The sequence below is a fragment of the Oreochromis niloticus genome, linkage group LG22 (assembly GCF_001858045.2).
Source record: "Oreochromis niloticus isolate F11D_XX linkage group LG22, O_niloticus_UMD_NMBU, whole genome shotgun sequence".
NCBI lineage: Eukaryota > Metazoa > Chordata > Actinopteri > Cichliformes > Cichlidae > Oreochromis > Oreochromis niloticus.
Genome location: NC_031985.2, coordinates 35,460,242 through 35,479,286, shown reverse-complemented (window position 1 = coordinate 35,479,286; position 19,045 = coordinate 35,460,242). Strand labels below are relative to the sequence as shown.

General features: G+C 44.1%; 1 protein-coding gene across 3 annotated transcripts in view; it reads right to left on the bottom strand.

Annotated features, from left to right (window-relative positions):
* The window catches only part of gatad2b (GATA zinc finger domain containing 2B), a 42,617-nt gene extending 34,826 nt beyond the window's left edge, over nucleotides 1-7,791 (bottom strand). For 2 of the 3 annotated variants that reach the window (XM_005459747.4, XM_025902170.1), the window contains exon 1: nucleotides 7,576-7,791. The gene's annotated coding sequence lies outside the window, so the exon portion shown is untranslated. The remainder of the gene's footprint in view (nucleotides 1-7,575) is intronic. The other variant, XM_003455235.5, reaches the window with a different exon arrangement.
* Between the last annotated feature and the right edge of the window lie 11,254 nt (nucleotides 7,792-19,045).

Here is a 19,045-nt window from a genome sequence, read left to right as displayed (position 1 = left end):
TGTCATAACCATCTGACACAAACCCAGAAATCTGATTTTGCTGCATTCCAAAATCACTTTGAGGATGTGTTGCCCCACGCCCAGTCCCACCACACTTATACTGCACCACTTTGAAACTCGCCCAGGTGTGACGGTGCGTTCACGGCCCTGTAGGTTACCTGAACACAAAAGGCAAATGGTTCAGACGTAACTGCTGCTCACATTGACAGCTCACTTTTTCACTGGATTTAGCCAGACTACTGGCAGATTCCCTTGTCTCCAGAAGGAAAAGCTGGTGCTTTCCACTCTGTATGGTTTTACCAATTCGTCACCGTTCCTGTCAGCTTGTTCAGAGCTCCATCACTTTCCAGTGCCTTTACATGATTTCAGCATTTGCACTGACATCTGGCTGAAATCTCTGATGGCGGCAGAGCTCGTGGCCAACACGGACAAGTGGGTGTTTGGACAGACGTAGGTATCTGCTGTCTAGTTATCAGTATCTAGAGTACTAAGACCATTCCAAGACCAAACAAAAGGTAAGCTGGCTTTTACATCTGGTTGGTTACTAGCTCAGGTTTATTGCCAAACTTTGCAGAGCTGTGTTTGCAGTGTCTGAGTGAAACAGGCTCTCTGTGGGGAACCCCTGCTTCACACTCCTAACTGTTTTTGTTCTGCAGACTGATGCCTCAAGCGTGAGGCCTGTTTTGTCCCTGCAGGTAAAGGGGGTCGAACCCACCAGTGGGTTACTTGAGACAAAAGCTATCAAAGTGTGCGACCAGACCGCTCATCCTTTCCTACTTTCCATCACAAAAAAGAGGCCATGCCTGGATCAATCACTGGTATTGCTCCTTAAAACCATTTAAGTTCAAGAATCTGTAAGCCAGGGGTGCAGACAGCCTTGGCCAATTTCCTGTCTTGTTCATGGGGGGAGGAGTAGGCTAGGCCACAGAATGGAGGTATGTGGTCGCAGGGTGTGGTTTGTGGTTTATGGCTCAATTACAGGGAAGGGGGTGGTGTGTTCAATGGCAGTGCCAGGGGAAACTGGCTGGCACATATGCCAGCTAACATATAATTATGTCTCTCTGATTAGACACAGTAGCACGCTGGGATCAAGGTGTGTGTAGCAGGAGGAGTCTAGCACTGCCAGCTATGAAGGTGTAGCAGTGAGCTCAAGCTGACTGGACAATATAGTGTAAATCATTGAAAGCGCAAATTCTTTGGTGAATAAAGAAATGTGCAGTGACCAAGAAACGCTGTGTTAATGGTACATGTGTTGGGGTTCCCACAGATGTACTACAGCTAGAAACTTTTTTAAACATTTACATTTTTACATAAGTTGTGTTCCCAAATTGCCCGTCCCCCACTACTGTTTAGGAAATCTATCTGAACAGGTCCTCTCACTTCTCCTCTAGTTACATAAATTACAGTAAGTGATACTTTTTTTGGAGTGAAATCATCTCCCAGGTTCAGTAAATATCACACACTGGTTCATTAATGTGGAAAAACATGTCCACTCTGCTATGTTTATTTATTTATATTTAATCTTGATCATATGGTTGATAAAATACTAAAAATTATTTTTGTCGTCTGCATTGGTTAGCCGGTTCATCACATGAGTAGAAATGGCTGAAAAAACATCATCCCTGTTACTGTCGGGGTTTTGTGGACACTTGTCCCAAAAATGCCATGAAAAAGGTGGCAAAGAAAAGCTTTAAAAAAAAAAAAAAAAAAAAAAAAAAAATCACATTTAAATGATATTATTTTGAAATAGAATAAACTGCCATGGTTTAATTTTTTTTTAAAAAAGAAAGAAAGAAAATCATGGTATGCTTTATATACCAAGAGTTCTCAAGCTGTTGAGTTTATCTAAATGAGCAAGCACTTTGTACAGAAATTGAAGTTGACATAAGACTTTTATTAAGAAGTAAAAAAAAAGGGATACATTAAATTAAATCAGTGAAATGGTAAAACCAATGTGAAACCAGGAAAATGTTAACTTCTCATAAAAATGTCTATTTTATTTAAAAGTTAAACATATGCTCTTGGCACAAAACCCAAAAGTTAATACGGGTGTAGCCGTGAAATAATATCAAATCTGCATCCTGATGGGTTTCATATATTTACAGGGTGGGGCAAGCTTTCAGCCTTGGTACATCCTGTCCCATTGCTCCTCTGTCCACCCTGTTACCCGTCTGTTTTTGTGACTATAGAGAATATGGACAAATTCTTATTGCATATTATAATTTTATATGTATTTTAAGAGTTATAAGAGACTGTTAGTTATTATCCTTGTTAATCAAATCGAGTTTTAAATATTGCTTAAAGGTGCAGCACTTTGCACCATGTATTACACTGAAAACATAATAAGGCTGATTCATCGAGTAATCTGATTATAAAAAATCCTCGACACAAACTCTTTGCTGCGATATTTCTTTTAATCCACGTCTCTGTAGCGCATGGTTGTCACGCGAGTGCTTCACCTGCATTTATAACTAAAAACAGACCTGGAATAGAAACGGATTTAGGAGCAGCATGTGATTAAAGAGTTTGACAAAATTAAGCCTACGCCGCCCGCATTTTAAAACATAAACTACGATAAAGTAAATACGATTTAATTTTAATTTAATTAAAATTAGTCGATTAATCAGTGGAATATTCAGCAGAATACTCGTTTGTTAGAATAATCGATAGCTGCAGTCCTAAAACACACAATATCCGAGGTAGTGCTGGTTTCTTCCATGCTAACATACACAGTGCAAATGGTTGTACCTTGCTTTCAGTGCTTGGATACATACAAGTACCCCTCTGGCACCAAGTAGATGCACCTATAGCATAAATCTGAAAATCCCAGGCTGCTGAGGCTGCTGCCCCCGCGACCCGGCCTCGGATAAAGCGGATGAAGATGGATGGATGGATGGATGGATGGATGGATGGATTTTCAGAAAATTTGACCTCTGACCTTGAGGACAAAGTCATCGGGATTCAAACTTGTCTGAGATTTTTAGTAGCGTAACGTATGGTATGATTTCTTTAAAAATCTTATGTTGCCATGTTTTTGTTTTGTTTTTTAAAAGAAAAGGATTTTTACAAAAACTTGACCTCTAAGCTTGATTTTGACCATTGATCTAAGATTTTTAGTACATGCACTATGGTATTACTTTGAAAATCCAATGTGATTTCCTTCATAAGATTCACACACCATATTCACAAGATTTTCAGGACACTTGACTTGTGACCTTGACCTTGAAGTCGAGGTCACTGAGACTCAAAGTCATCTGAAATTTCTAGTAGATGCACATGTCGTATCAAATTAAAAATCACACATTGACAGATTCCTGAGTTATTGCATCCACAAACTTTGTACAATGATGTACATGACGAATGAAAAACACCACCTAACCAAAACTTTATGCTGTTGTCTTCCTTGTGCACAGCCATACGTTCCCAATGTGTCTTTACAACCGCTCAGGTTTTGTTTCAGCTGGTCACATCCCGCTCTCACTTTTTGCAGTGTAGCAAGCCCGGGGCAGTCGCCGCAGATGAGCTGGAGGCACCGATCTGCGAGCAGGTCTTTCTCTATGGGCGTGTCAATGATAGATTAGTGTGGGAGCATAGGGATTCCCAGACTGCACAGAGGGACACCACTGCAATAGTTCTTTGGAAACCTTGTTTTTAAGTTTGTGACTGACTGATTCCCTAATCATAAGCCATTCCCTCTGAAGAACACATGAGCATATTCCACATCTATCGAGTACACTGACTATATGGACAGCCGTGTGCATAGTCAAGCCATAAAAAAGTAATACCTTTCTCTGTGTGGGAACAGGTGTTTTCCTCCTCTGGGGAGATTGTTTGTACAACATCCATAATTGATTAGACAGAGAGATAGAAAAATATGAAAAAAAAAAAAATCTTTTAAATATCAGACTGTTGTCACAGACAGGGGTGGAAATTAAAAATTTTCTCCACTTTTTGTATCGGCCACTCAAACTTTTCACCAGCCATTATTTTTCTTTTTTGTGTGTAACATTTGAATGATGCATTTCACCTCCTTATGGCCTTTAGACAATCCGAGGTCCTTGATGGCCTCTAATTCTGAGTATTTTGTGCTAACAATGAAGCTATCAGTCTTGCTTCTGGAACAAAACATTGACTGGCTGCTCTCATCAAAAATGAGCCAGTCGCATAACTCACTGTTGTCACTTCTTTTCCATTTTTCATTAAAAAACTGCCGTTTAACTTTAAGTTCCATCGTAACACCTCTTGAGGAGTGTTTTTGTTTCTGCCACCTGCTTAGCTCCACAAGTGTAACACCACATTGCTAAACTGTTCGAATTTCCCCTCCTCTTTCTAAAGCCCCTTTTTCCATTAGTACCTCCTCGGATCGACTCGCTACGGATCACCAAGACTCGACTCGGATCGACTGGTGTTCCATTACAAACCAGTACTACCAAACTTGCGTTGTTGTCACCATTGCAATGTGTTCGAGCATCCCGCGATGTAATTGATATGCGACACGAACGCTACAAAAAAAGATGGACGTCGAGGCGACGATATACCTGCTGCTCCGTCTGCGGCTTTTCATCAGACTTGTGAACCACAGCGTTGTTTTTAATGGAGCCATTTCCCTCATTGAAATTCTTTGAAACCGGGCAAAGTTTTAATTTTCGTGAACAAGACACGCTCATGACTCATCAAGTGACGCTACTGACCAGCCAATCTGTCGATGACACATTTTAGTACCTGCTTGGATCGCATAACGGCATTTAGAGCAGACTAGCAGCAACCCATCTGCATTGCTGCCCCCGACAGGTCAGGAGTGCAAATTAAACGTAGTTTTTTCTGTTCAAACTTAAACCCGCCAAGGTGGCTTCTGCATTGTTCAAATTTACCACAACTTCATAAACGTACCTGCATTTGGCCAGTGGCGGGTGCTAATTTCCACCCCTGGTCACAGATCATAATAACAAATTTCCAAGAATATACTTGGACATTCTTTAATATTACAGTCCTAAGTTTTGAAGAACAAATCAAAAAATTCTATCAATGCTTCAATTAATAAGGTTTATTAACCTCATCACACCACAGACGCCACTGGGAAGCATGGAAAACCGCATGTATATGAAAGTTCAGAAACATAACTGTATCTAATACCCAAAACCTTCCAAAGTCAGGACATTGTTCTGAACAGTCATGTCTCTCTACAGACCGTTACTGAGACATGTACCACAGCCTTTTATTAAACTAGTACCACTTCCAGACTCATCAGTACCAAAGTATTGTTAAGTGTCTGGACAAACTGTTATTTAAGCAATGTTAATGTATTCTTACAGAGCTCATGTTTCCTTCTTTTCAGCTGAAACAAAGGAGCTTTAAACCTGCTGGTCTTCAGCGCAGCCTTCTGACTCCAATGCTGATGGTATTTGTAAAATAGTTACTTACCTGGGAAAAAACAAGTCTATCTTATTGGATTGCCTCAAGTTTTTCTTTTTTGATCATAACTGCTTAAAGAGGTATGAAGTGGAAATTGAATGATTTCTGTCTCATATAGAATCCTTTATAGGGTGGATAAATGCTCACTTTATAACTAACCATTACTGACCAGTTTCAAATGAACAAAATAACCAAGTTTTTTAAGCACCACTCACTTTTCCATCTACTACACAACCTGGGACTACCTCAAGTAGACTAGTATACTACTTTCCAGGGCACACTGTTGGAACACTTTATTATATGTTAGGTCTTGTCTTGTTATATCCTGTATGTTACCTATAATGCCTTAAGTTTACCTGCACTTTTTTTTTTTTTTTTTAATATTACCTTATTGTTAGGACTGTTTTTGTCGTGCATCTGCACTTTATTGTTGTCAATGTCTACGCATGGGACAGTGTGAAACGTAATTTCAATTCCTTTGTATGGCAAGTACATTTGAAGAAATTGACAAATAAAACTGACTTTGACTTTGACTATTTTTTAAACCACCGTCCTCAACTTTTACTGCAAGGTTGGCATCAAATTTAAAATGTGCAACGTTTCTTAGTTTTGACATTTCAAATGCTTTCTTTGTTCCATTTTTAGTTGTGACAATACATTACTTACAAACCATCACATTGTTTTTGTTTACATTTTCCACACTGTCACACCTTTCTAAAAATCAAGGCTGTACACTACTACAAAAATGTAAAAAGCTTTCAACGCAGTCATGACACTGTGGCAGCTAGGATGTGTATCCTGCTATGGCTGCCAGGAGATTCAAGAAAAAGGACGAGTAAAAAACTCCACAGCTGAGATTACACTACTACTCAACAGCAGGGACTTTTCATTCATACAACCCCACAATCACCAAGTGTGTGGAAGGCCGAATGTTTTAGGTCTGGAAACGTTTACCTAAAAATCAAAGGCTCGGGCGTTGCTTTAATGCCACACTGTGTCACAAATTTGTCATAAAGAAAAGAAAAGTGACAAAACAATGAGAGCTCCTGCAGTAGACCTTTTATTCCCACAGTTTTCCTGTGGCAAAGATCTGAGTTGTACAGTCAATCCTGTATAAAGATGGAAGTTAAAATGGCTAGCTCCTGTTGGCAAAATCTCTTATAGGAGAGGAAGGCACAGATATCCGTTTTCATTTCACCTCAAAGATAACTGTACTGTATTATCCTATGTAACGCAACTGAAAGAAGTCAATGTAAATATCAGCATGTGACTGCCTGAAATCCCGAGGAAGCAGCAGCAGCAGCAGCAGAGAGGCTGAAGAGGCACCAATTTGTCTGAAATGAGCTTGTGTGCACCAAAGAATAATAGCAGCACACATTAAATATTGATTCCAGTTTGGTGTCTAACGTCATCTAGTACATCCACCTCCGCTAATCCGCCGATCAGGAAACAATCAACCGTCTGGCCCGAGTAAAGCCTTGCCCTTACAGTAAAATGTTGGTTATGCTGACAGGCGCCAGGCAGCCATTTAGGTGCATATGGAGTCAGTTGAGTCTCTACGTAAATGGCTGATGCATTTCGAATTTTTCTTCCTAATTGCTGAGAGCCATCAGCACCCCCGGCCTCCTCCTAGCGCGTTTTAATCCGCCACTTTATATAGCCTTGCTTCAATAAAACCGTTTCACGACCTCGTCTCATTCCACTGTTCTCTCAAGAAGCTTTTACTAGTACCTGAAAGACCGTGGTTCTTTATCGAGTCTGAGTTAACCCCTAGAGACTCTGGATGAAACAATGAAACGGATTGGAGGCACTCCGACCAACGTTTCCATCAGAATGTAATTACAACACGTCCGTTAGCAGCTCGGCGCTTATCAAAACAAAAAAGCCACACACGATTTAAAAAAATGATCCATAAGTGTTTGTGTTGCGACTAGAGGCCTTTAAATGTAAAGTAACAGTTGCAGGCGGTATTGCTGGTCGCCAACATGTCAGCATGCATCAATAAATAGCGAAGCAAAGGCGCTCCATTGTCTGACAGCGTATCAGCGTATCCGCTAACAGGAAAACGACACAATAACCGTCCGGCCGCGACGTCAAATCCACAGTTGCCGTTTCAAAACATCCCTGACCAGAACCAGGCCCCGTACACATCCTCGGACTCACCTGTATCTCCTTTCGCCTCAGTGTGTAGCGTCTCCGGGTTCACGGTCCGGTCCTGACGCGTTGCAGCAGCCCCTCACCACCAGTCCCCGGCACCGGCAGGCAGCACTGAGATGCTGATTGGGCCTCGGTAGACACTCACCCTTTCGGTGCAGCCAGACAGCCAGCTAATTGGTCAGACGCTCTCTCCGTGAAGTCCAGACAGCGCAATGAATGGCTGTTCGTTGCCACAGAAGACCCAGACAGACAGCTGATTGGTCGTTTATTTCCGCGGCGGAGACAGAGTGTGACTTGATTGGGTGATAGTAGTGTTGTTGTCTGTGTCTATATGGAGAGCCATGTTACCTCAAACGAGGCGAAAAAAACAGTGTTTGGTTGTATTCACTTAACTAAACCGGATCATTTATGGTGTTCTAAATTATTTTTACCCTGTCGTTTCTGAACGACCAAAAACAACAGCTACATTTTCCGAGGAGAATTTTAGTGACTTCTTGTTACACCCGTTTCCTAACGGGTATTCTGTCCTTACATGCATGACAAAGACCCAAGGGAGCATAAATGTAGCTAGGACAGCATTGGATGGTTCGATGGTAGGAAACGTCATTACTTCTAGCCCAACTAATGCGCTGCAGAGCAGGTCTTTGTAGGCAGTAGTAGCAGGTTTATAGTGGTAGGCTGATCAGGGGACGCTGCCTGCATGCCTTCAGGACTTGCAGAACATGGAATAATATACATGCTAAATAAAAAGATTTTGTATAGCACTTATCTAGTATTATCAACTACTCAAAGCACTTTACACATACCTATATTCTGAAAATTCTGAAGCATCTAGCACTAGCCTATGTCACACTGATAAGATCAGGAAAATCATTTTATCATCCTTTACTGGATGATTTTGTCAATATCAATGTCAGTTTTTGAGTGGAAATAACTTTGGTCACATCTTCGTGTACAGTAGATTTGTGCAGAACTACCTACAACGGTAAAATACACACATCAGCCACAACATTAAACAGTTAAAGTGAAAAACACTGATAATGTCATTCCTCATTAAACCTGGGAAACCTTCAGGTCTCAGCATCATGTAGATATCACCTTAACATGAACACTCAACTAAACACTGTTGTAATCCTCCATGGCAACCTTACGGAAGAGGATTAGGGTCACCGAAAGAAAAAAAAAAGTGGGCAAAAGTCAGAATTCTGACTTTAATCCCAGAATTCTGAGAGAAAATAATTCTGATGAAATCTCAGAATTCTGGAAAAGAAGAAAAAAAAGATGTCCCCACTTTTTTTTCCTGTGGCCTTAATCCTCTTCCATACAACCTTCCTCAAGTAGGACAACGCACCCATTTACTCAGTAATAACTATCTAGGAGCGGCTTGAGGAACACATTGTCAGGGTCCATGCAGGTCATGAAAAAGTATTACTACTATAGTTAAGTAAATATCTACTGTTTTAACACAGATGATTTATTATTAGTTGAAAACTATTCCTTGCATATAATATGCACACAATAAGGAATAAGGAAATAAGGAATAAAAAAACATCATAAAACTAATACTAATACTAATACTAGTACTAATTACTAATGTGAAAGGGGTGCTGAGCCTGCACCTGCTCAGCCTGTCTGTTTTATTACACCAGACATGGTCAGAGCTGCCGTCTACTCCCATCATGGTTACAGTTTTCATTGCTAAATTAATAAAAAGAGTTGCCTCCCACTACTCTCTCATCAGTTTATTGTCAAAGTCTAGTTTATACGCAAAGCCCCTTCACAAATCACCAGAAGAAAGCAGTAGGCATCTCAGGTTGCCCAGCTCCAGTCATTGTAAACAACAGACGGACATGTCCTCAAAACACAGAGAGCTGCAGTTTTCTATGAGATTAAAAGAAGTGCAGCTTTCAGCAACAATATCTGACTGCAGCCACAAGATGGCAGTAATATAAAGGATTGATGCACATATTGACTGACAGGCCAGAAGCTTTTCGACAGTGTTGTCTGAGGTGAAAGGAGAGTGATCACTTTACTTTGGTAGTTTTAATTTCCTTGCTTTTCCCGATGGAATGGCACTGGAGCGTTGGTCTGGCCTGCAAACTACCCAGATCAGAATAACTAACAATACTGTCAGTGCAGTAAGGTGGGTTGTTTTAATGTTGCCTTTAATCTTTGCTACTTTTTTTTAACTATAACTTGGAATGGCAAGATTGTTTTTGACATTATCTGTTCATCTATAGTGCAGTCCTTCTCTTGCTATATCAATCACCTTTGTAATGTTGCTTTCAAAATAAAGGTTTTACCTCTTTGACTTTTGACAGTGTAGTGATTCAGCAAAAGCAGAAAAGACAGAAGACATGAATCAGTGACTTTGGTGTAGTTTAGCCTATAGCTACTTTTGGCTGCACTCTTGTCACACTGAGTCACCACAGCAGGTAACTGTGCATGTTTGATTGGCAGTTTTATTCCAATGCCCTTCCAGACATAACCCCAAAGGTGATGTGTATCTCCAGCTAGAACTGATTAAGTGACCTTTGCTGGACTTTGTGGACTTTCCACTAATTAATGTGCTACCCACATTAACCACATTAGTGTAGTGGGTAGCACTACAATAATTAATGATTCTGATTAAATTATAATTTGCATAAGAGGTAACCCAGATAATTTTTTTATGATCAATGATGGCAATAGAAGGGTTTTCATATTAAATGAATGCACTGGTCATCATTTTCATATCTGTTTGTGGATTGATTATAAGATTGCATTATTTGCATAAATTGGATAATTCTTCTTTTTTTAAATCATGTGTGAAAGCAATAGTTACACTCTTTTGTCCATCCGGTATAGTGAAAATAACAAATAACAAAGTTTGAAGTTTTTACAGTTTACAGTAAAATTTGAATCATATATATTTAATCTCTGTAATATTCTGAATATTTATGATTGTGTTATTTGCATATATTAGAGCTATTGCTTATATTTTGTAGCTTTGTAATATATTATATTATTTAATCGAGTTCAGTCTGTTACTGTTCTCATCGTCTCGGAGCCAACTGTAACCACATAATTTCTTTTCAAGATTAATAATGTGTTCTTTTTCTGATTCTGATACACACAGAGAGATGCATAGATAGATGGATAGGTATTTGGATATATGAATAGGTATTTGGATATATGGATAGGCTGATGAGCCAGGCGGGCGGTTGGGGGTAGGAGGGCACGGTGAGGTTAGTCTTGATGGGAAGCGTGAAGGCAGGTACCCTACAGATGCTTCAAAGGAAGACAAGACTGTAGTGGAGAAGGTGAGAGAGTTTTGTGTGCATTCTATCCAGGAGAGCTGTGTAGACCAGGAGGATGGGTTCTGGGAGGTGACACAACGGAGAGCCATCTCCAGTTTGTGATTGTAACAGATCCACAGCAGACCGGTCCACATTTGAATGCTTTTCAGCATACTTTATTGACACTCTTCTTCCGCACACGGTTGCTGTATACACACACTACTCAGTCGGCTGCAGCTTTCCAGCTCACAGTCCGACTCACATCAACAACAACAACAATAACAGAGAGAGCACAGACTTTAAGCCGGCGAGGCGTGATTTCTGATGCCGTGCAGGTGCGTCCATTGCCCCCTGCAGCGGCACCGCAGACTACGCCCCGCCATACTGATTTAGCCTTTCTGTTTGTGTCACGGCTGGGGAGCAGTCATGTGGAGTATTGAAAAAGGATCCAAAATGCAGGTACTGGCTGGGGTGCGAGTGAGTGTTTATTTACAGTGGTGATAAGGTGACAAAAACAGGAAGAGCAGAGCGGGGAGTAAACAAACCTAAACTGGGAAAACTAAAGAACAAAACTTAAACCAGACACTCACGGGAGGAGGAGCAAAATGCACAAAGAGAGACGGCAGAGAGACGCAGAATGAATACCGGGTAACATAGAATAATGCAGACTGACATGGAATTAAACAGACAACGCGACAGAGAGCACAGGAAAACACAGGGCTTAAATACACAGGGGAGTAATCAGGGAATGGGCAACAGGAGGGAGACACAGCTGGGAGGAATGAGGCTAATGAGACAGGGGAGAGGTAAAACTGAACACACTGACATGAGACATGAACTTTCAGAATAAAACAGGAAACACACAGACACAGAGAACCAGACAGGACACTGAACTAGACAGGCAGACTCACGAGCGGACACAGTGACACCATAGACAGACAGAGGGAACACAGAAGTGGGAGCAGGCAGGCACAGAACAAAACCTTAACAAATGGCAAACCTCAACCAAAGATATAACAGGATAAACAAGCACAGGACATAATATAAAGAAACACAAAACACTGAGTAGACAGACTCAGGACCATGACAGTTTGACCATTGGTTTGTGAATGAAAACTCGAGCTGAGACATGCTTTGGCTCTAAGTGCTGTGCAGAAAGTTTTCCATACTTGAGAGATGAATTGGGGACTCCAATCAGACACTCTTTCTGTAGCAATGGCAGCTTGAAAACATGATTGATTAAGAGTTTAGCGTTCTCCACGGCATTGGGCAATTTCTCTAGGGGAATAAAGTGAGTGGACTTGGAAAACCTGTCAACTATTGAAAGAATGGCTGTTTTTCTGTTGGTAATGGGTAACAAAGTCTAGGGATATATGTGAGCATAGTCTATGTAGTGTTGACAAGGTTTGTAGCAGACCAGAGGGGCACTCTGAGTTACTTTTATTCTGGACACAGATTGAACATGCTGCCACATAGTCTCTCACATCCCTTTCTACTGACCCCCATCAGAAATAGCGGTAGAGGAACATAGTAGTCCTACTCACCCCAGGGTGATATTTGAACCTGGCTGAGTGAGCCCAGTGAATGACTTTGGAGCAGGTTGCAGTTGCAACATAGTTCCAGTTGAGGGGGTGGTACCAGGGTCAGGCTCATCCTGTAGGGCTCGCTAAATGGACTCTTTTGTTGGGGAGCCTACTGTGAATTTGGAGAAAAGGATGTTCTCAAGCTCCAATGGATCGTTGACAGCAGAGAATTTGCAAGAGAGGGCTTCTGGCTTGACATTCTTGAAGCCTGGACAATAGGAAATGGTGAAATTGAAACAATGAAAAGACAAGGACCAGCGAGCTTGACAGGTATTGAGTCTTGGAGTTCTGAGATATGTTAAGTGTTTATGACAACGTGTTGTGAGGCCTCCTCGAACCAGTACCGCCACTCCTCCCAAGTAGCTTGCGGTCCTGCACATTGTTATTTCACTCAGCAGGGGTTAGCCAATGGGAGCAACTAGAGACAGTACTGCCTCAATCCCAGAGTCAAATCCATCCACCTCTGCACCTGTTTCGAACAGCTCCTTGAGTTTAGCAAAGGCAGCGTTGGCCTTGGGGGACCAAAAAAATAGTTGCTGGGCTGAGTAAAGTGGGGTAAAGTGGGGGGCCAGGACGGATGGACTTAGTCCAAAACGAAAAGAAAAGTCCACCAGGAGCACTGGAACTCATGAAATGGTCCCAACCAGAGTAGTAAACACTGGAGCTCAGGGCACAGTCCTCACAGAGTTCAGTGGCCGCCCCGGAGGCTGACGGCACAATAGTCCGTCACAGAGCAGAGCGAGGCAGATTCGGAGGCCGACCGCACGGAAAGCAGCGGTGGCAAAACAGTTCTGAAGGCGCCCATGACAGCTAAGGTGCCCAGCCGATGGCCTGGAAAGTGACCGATGACGGTGTGGAGCTATACGTTTATGTGCAGGCCGAACCGCACATGGATGGGACACTCATGGGCAGCTCATCCGAAGACTGGCCTGCAGGACCGGATGGTGCTGTGGTGGTTGTAGAAGGTGGCATTGATTATGGAGCTGATGGCTGGACGGGTTCCTTGGAGCCTTCAATAGAGGCAGATGGCTGGAGCTTCTCCTTGGACCCTCCAGCAGGGACAGATGGCTGAGGCCACCCCTCAGGACCTCCAGCGGAGACAGAAGATGGCTGGAGCGGCTCCCCAGATCCTCCAGCGGAGACAGACGGCTGAAGCGACCCCTCGGGACCTCCTGTGGAGACCAAAGATGGATCTAGCTGCTCTCCAGCAGAGACAGACAGCTGGACTGGCCCCTCAGACCTTCCAGTGGAGACAGACAGCTGGGCAGGCCATCTGCCTCTCTGTGGTAATTGTCCTAGGACACCCAGGACGCTACAAAATGCTGCACCAAAAATTGGTCCACCACAAGGATCGAGTCCTCCGCCACAAATGGAGTAATATAGTGTACGCTGTTAAGTGCCAGGAGGAGAGGAATGCTGGTTTGAGCGCGGAGTCAAGGAGTCAAGGAGTCAAGGAGTCAAGGAGGCCATTTATGTGAAAAAGGAAAGACCATCTCTGAATGGAGGAGGGGGCCTAAGGGTACATCTTTCGCCATCTTACAATGCTGTGATTGCAGCCATTCCCCAACTCTCTGTGAATGGGACTCATGGCCATTGATCAGTGGTCTTTGATCAATGAGCTTTGATCAGTGGTTGTTGATCAATGGTCATGAGAATTTGCATATTAATGATCAAGGAACTGACCTCACAGCCCATTGTTCTTTCAGTGGTGCTGGTTTCAGTCATTATGCAAATGTACTGTTTATAAGATTGGAAACCTGCAGTCAGCTGAGACTGAAGAAGTCACCTGGATGAATGACGAAACGTTTCGCCCACTGAAAACGCCCACTGATGCCTCATCTGGCTTTAAAAGGACTAGCTGGGAGATTTAATAGGACTAGCTGGGAGATTTTTGAACATCCAGACCTGGAACTCTATACTGATAGTGTATTGTGCTATACCAAGACCTGATGTGACACTGTCACAGTAAAGAAAAACATCAGTGGGGATTGGGTGGAGATAGTGTTGGACTTCACATCACAGAGGACCTGTCCTGGGGTGTGAACACAGCGGAGCTGGGAAAGGCTACATCTACAACAATCCGGATAAATTTGAAAACAGCGTTTTCATCTAAAAATGCTCCGCGTCCATACTATTGTTTTCAGTCATTTCTGAAGAGTTGTTCATCCACACTGAAACGACTGAAAACGCTTACGTTCCCGTACTGTGCATGCGTGAAACGTAACACGATTTGACCTGTGTCATTTCAGTCTGCCATTTATTTACTTTCTGGCTCTTTGAAACGTTGTGGCAAAATGTTGAGGAAAAGCACAGAGCTTTTTAAACGGACTGACTATGAGGTGGAGTTGTTGCTGTGAGAAACACAAGAGTACAAAGTTGCAAAAGCGAATGAAAATATAGACTGGGAGACGTACCAAAACAAATACGCCGAAATTAACATTCGGTCTTCATTGAAGAAAAGCTTTGTGGAGTATGTACAAACTGATATTAATCTTTAATAGGGCTGTGAAAAATGGGAAAAAACAAAACAACTGCTGTACAATTCCGTCCGCCATCTTAGTTGAATTGGTCACATGACTGCATCATATGACTAAAACGCGCCATCGCTTTCGAAAGCCTCCATTTTCGCGATCCACACTGCAACGCGAAAATGGCGTTTTCAAATGTTTCCACTTTGGAGAGCATTTTCAAAAAGTTCAGTTTTCCTTGACCAAAAACGCCGTCTCAGTGTGGACGGAAGGCCAAAACGGAGAGAAAAAGATGCTTTTTCAAACAAAAATGTAATGTATGACCAAAGAAGGCTCAGCAGAAACTTTATTTCCTGAGAGTCCTCAGGAAAAATAACATCCCTCAAAAACCTGCTGGTGTCATTCTATCGATGTTCTATTGAGAGCATCCTGTGCTACTGCCTCTGTATGTGGTTTTCCAGCTGCACAACAGTGGAGAGGAAATCTGCTGGTCTTTAGCCTCTCTGGACGAACTGCTTAGTCTCACTGTCTCAGGAAAGCAGGAAATATCATAAAAGACTCCTCACACTCTGCTCATCATCTGCTCCAACTGCTGCCATCAGGAAAAAAAGGAGCATCAGAACAAAGACAAATAGACTGAATATCAGTTTCTACCCTGGAGCGTTTAGGGCATTGAATTGCACGTAATCACCTCCAATTCAACCTGACAACCTCAGTGCAATGGATGGCATGCTGTGCAATAGTGTTTTATGTGCAATAAGGTTTTATTTATTATACTGAATGACTGTGTTCTACTTCTTTTTTATTTTATTCTTTTGTAATTATATTTAAACTTTTTCTCTTGACACCACAGGAACTGCACTTAATTTCGTTGTACTTGTTACAATGAGAATATTCTCATTCTGATATTGCAAATGAAGAGGTAAGAATCAAAATGGAAACTGGAAATAGCGAAGAAGGTGACTGATGGGATTTATAGTTCTTTTCTCTCAGGCGATGGGAAAGGAAAACTAAACCTTAAAAGGACTTGGGTTAATCACATGAAGCTAAGCGGTCCTTCATTTGGTCATTTAGTGCTTGAAGAAAAAACTCCCTATAAGGTGTTATCCAGCCAGCCAGACTCGGTGGCTACCTTGCGAAAATCAGCAGTGAACTGCCATAAATGTATGTATGGTCGGAGGGTAAGATGGCGCCGCCATTGGCGTGCAATAGGTCGGCAGCCTTATGAAATTTCCCCCTTGTGGGACTAATAAAGGTATATCAATCAATCAATCAATCAATCAAATGTAATAATCCAGGGAAAAGCCTGGGTGGCTGCCTGTGGCACAGCAACAGAGATTTGTACTATACCTGGTGGTGTCTGAGTGGGAGAGGTGGTGATGTTGAAGCGGAACTGCTGAGAGAATTTCTTACTGTTTGTCACAGGCTGATTGACATTGTTTATCTAAGATTTCAGCACCTCCTCATGCTCACCAATTACAGCACCATATATGAAAATTGCTATACCAATTGGGTCTGCTAGGTCCAGATTGATTTTGGCCAGGTGGTTCTGTCACAAGGCCAGAAGGCCGGTAACTGTGGTAGGCAAAAAAATTAAAATCAATTGCTGACATCTGGAGAAACTCATAGGAGGTAAAAACAGGAGGGTATACATCAAAAGTAGGCCAAAAAGGGGGCAACTGTCATGGTCCCCGTGCCTCACTGGTCGACTCTCTGTTAGGCAACATGTTTGTTTTTGTTTTCGCTCTCTCCCTCCTCCCTCTCTCGCGCTCTCTCTTTCGCCGTGGCAATGCTCATTGCGGGCTCCCGCTGCTGGCCCACACACCTGCTCTCATCACCACACCGGTCGCCGATCCCAGCTGATTGCAGCACTATTTAAGATGGCGGATCTGCGCTAGTCTTCGCTGGATTGTTGACCTATCAGGGTCAGTCAACCTGCAAATCTGAATCCGTGAGTTTTGTGTCTATTCCTGTAATCGGACTTTTTTGTGTATGTAGATTTTTCCTGAACCTGGTTAACGGACTACAAGAGGAGCGGCAGTGGAGAGGAGTTGGATTTTGTACAGAAAGTGTGGAGCACTTCTTTCCGACCCCTGTTTCCCCATGGACCCTGGAGACCTGGACCCCCTTTCCCCCGCATTGTATATATGTTAGGATGCCTGGGTCGTTGACCCAGGGCTTTTGAGTTTATTATATTATTTATCATTTCTAGTCTTTGGTTTCTTTCTTAGAGTTCCGTCTTATGGTTTATGTCTCTGTGTTCTATAGTTGCTGTCTCCCCTGTCGGCGGTATCCCCTTGTTAAGTTCGCGTCTCTGTGTTATGTTTCCTGTTTTACTTTGAAAGTCCGTGTTTCATGTTAGTGTATCTGGTTTTGCTTTCCTTGTCTCGTTAGTCCTGATTTGCCCCAGCTGTGTTTCCCTCCTGTTGCCCATTCCCTGATTGCTCCCTCTATGTATTTAAGCCCTGTGTTTCAGTTTGTCATTGTCGCGATCTACTCTTATCTACCCTCACTCATGCTGTGTGTTTTGTTTTCCGGCCTGTGTTAATGTTTGTACTTTGGAAGTTTCGTTACCCTTTTTGAGTTCAGCATTAAAGCTGTTTAAGTTCACGTTTGTCTCCAGAGTCTGCACTTTGGGTCCTTTTCCTGCCTGCACACAGCCTACACTTAACAGAAGATCGCGACCAGAACATGGACCCAGCAGCACTCGCCCCGTCTGATGAGCTCAGGGAGGATATAATTTATTCAGTGGAAAACTTATGTGACCTGTGGCTGAATCATCCAGGGGAGGAATTTCAGCGTGCTGTAGCAAACCGGCTATAGTGACTGGTTTCTGGTCTTCCCTGGCTTTTGGACTCACTTCACCCACTCATACAGGAGTTTTTCCTTAATGAGCTTCATCTGCATCCCCCTGTTGCTACCGCTCACCTACCCAACTCGGAGAAAGATGTGCTGCCCAGCCCGCCGGACTTGGAGTTGCCCGGCCCATTGGAGCCATCACCGAGGAGGAAGCAGCGGCCGCGCCACCGGCGTGTCACCCCACAGCCGGACTACGGGATGTCAAAACAGCCGGCTGTGGTGAGTGAAAAGGACACTTTTTCTGTTTCTTTGGGCCATGGGACTATTTATTCTGGGGCTATATTTTTTGCATCAGCTGCCCAGCCTTTGTTCATCTCCGCTGGAGGGTCCGAGGGGCCCGTCCAGCCTTCTGTTCCCGCTGGGGGTTCTGGAGAACCGCACCAGCCTTCCGTCTCCGCTGGAGGGTCCGAGGGGCCTGTCCAGCTTTCTGTTCCCGCTGGGGTTCTGGAGAACCGCACCAGCCTTTGTTCGCCTCCGCTGGAGGGTCCGAGGGGCCCGTCCAGCCTTCTGGGCCCGTCCAGCCTTCTGCCTCCGCTGGAGGGTCGGAGGAACCATTCCAGCCGTCTGTTCCCGCCGGAGGGCCCGAGGGGCCCGTCCAGCCTTCTGTCTCCGCTGGAGGGTCCGAGGAACCATTCCAGCCGTCTGTTCCCGCTGGAGGGCCCGAGGAGCCCGTCCAGCCTCCTGCCTCGTCAGCTGGGGGTCTTGGAGGACCCAGCCAACACATCCTCATCTCTACTGACGGTTCCGGGGAGACCATTCAGCCACCGCCTACATTGCTGCCTGCAGCGCCCACATCGTCGCTTGCAGCATCCCCGCCTGCGGCAGCTTCATCCACGCTGTCGTCTGGTCCAGCTTCAGCTGCGCCGTCGCCTGTTTCAGCTTCAGCGTCGCCTGCAGCAGCCTCCTCATCGGCTTCAGCGTCGCCTGCAGTGCCACCTTCGCCCGGTCCGGCCTCCGAGCCTTCGCTTTCGCCCGGTCCGGCCTCGGCTACAGCTTCGCTTGGTCCTGCCTCGGCCACGCCGACGTCCGGACCACATCCTGCGCCTCTACAGCGCCGGCCTCCTTCCAGGCCTCTGATTGCACGTCCTCGTCCTGCACGTCCTCGTCCTGCCCGGCCTGCCCGGCCTGCTCGTCCTGCCCGGCCTGCCCGGCCTGCTCGTCCTGCCCGGCCTGCCCGGCCTGCTCGTCCTGCCCGGCCTGCCCGGCCTGCTCGTCCTGCCCGGCCTGTCCGGCCTGCTCGTCCTTTCTGGCCACTTTCCAGGCCAATGACTGGACGTCATTGCCGTCA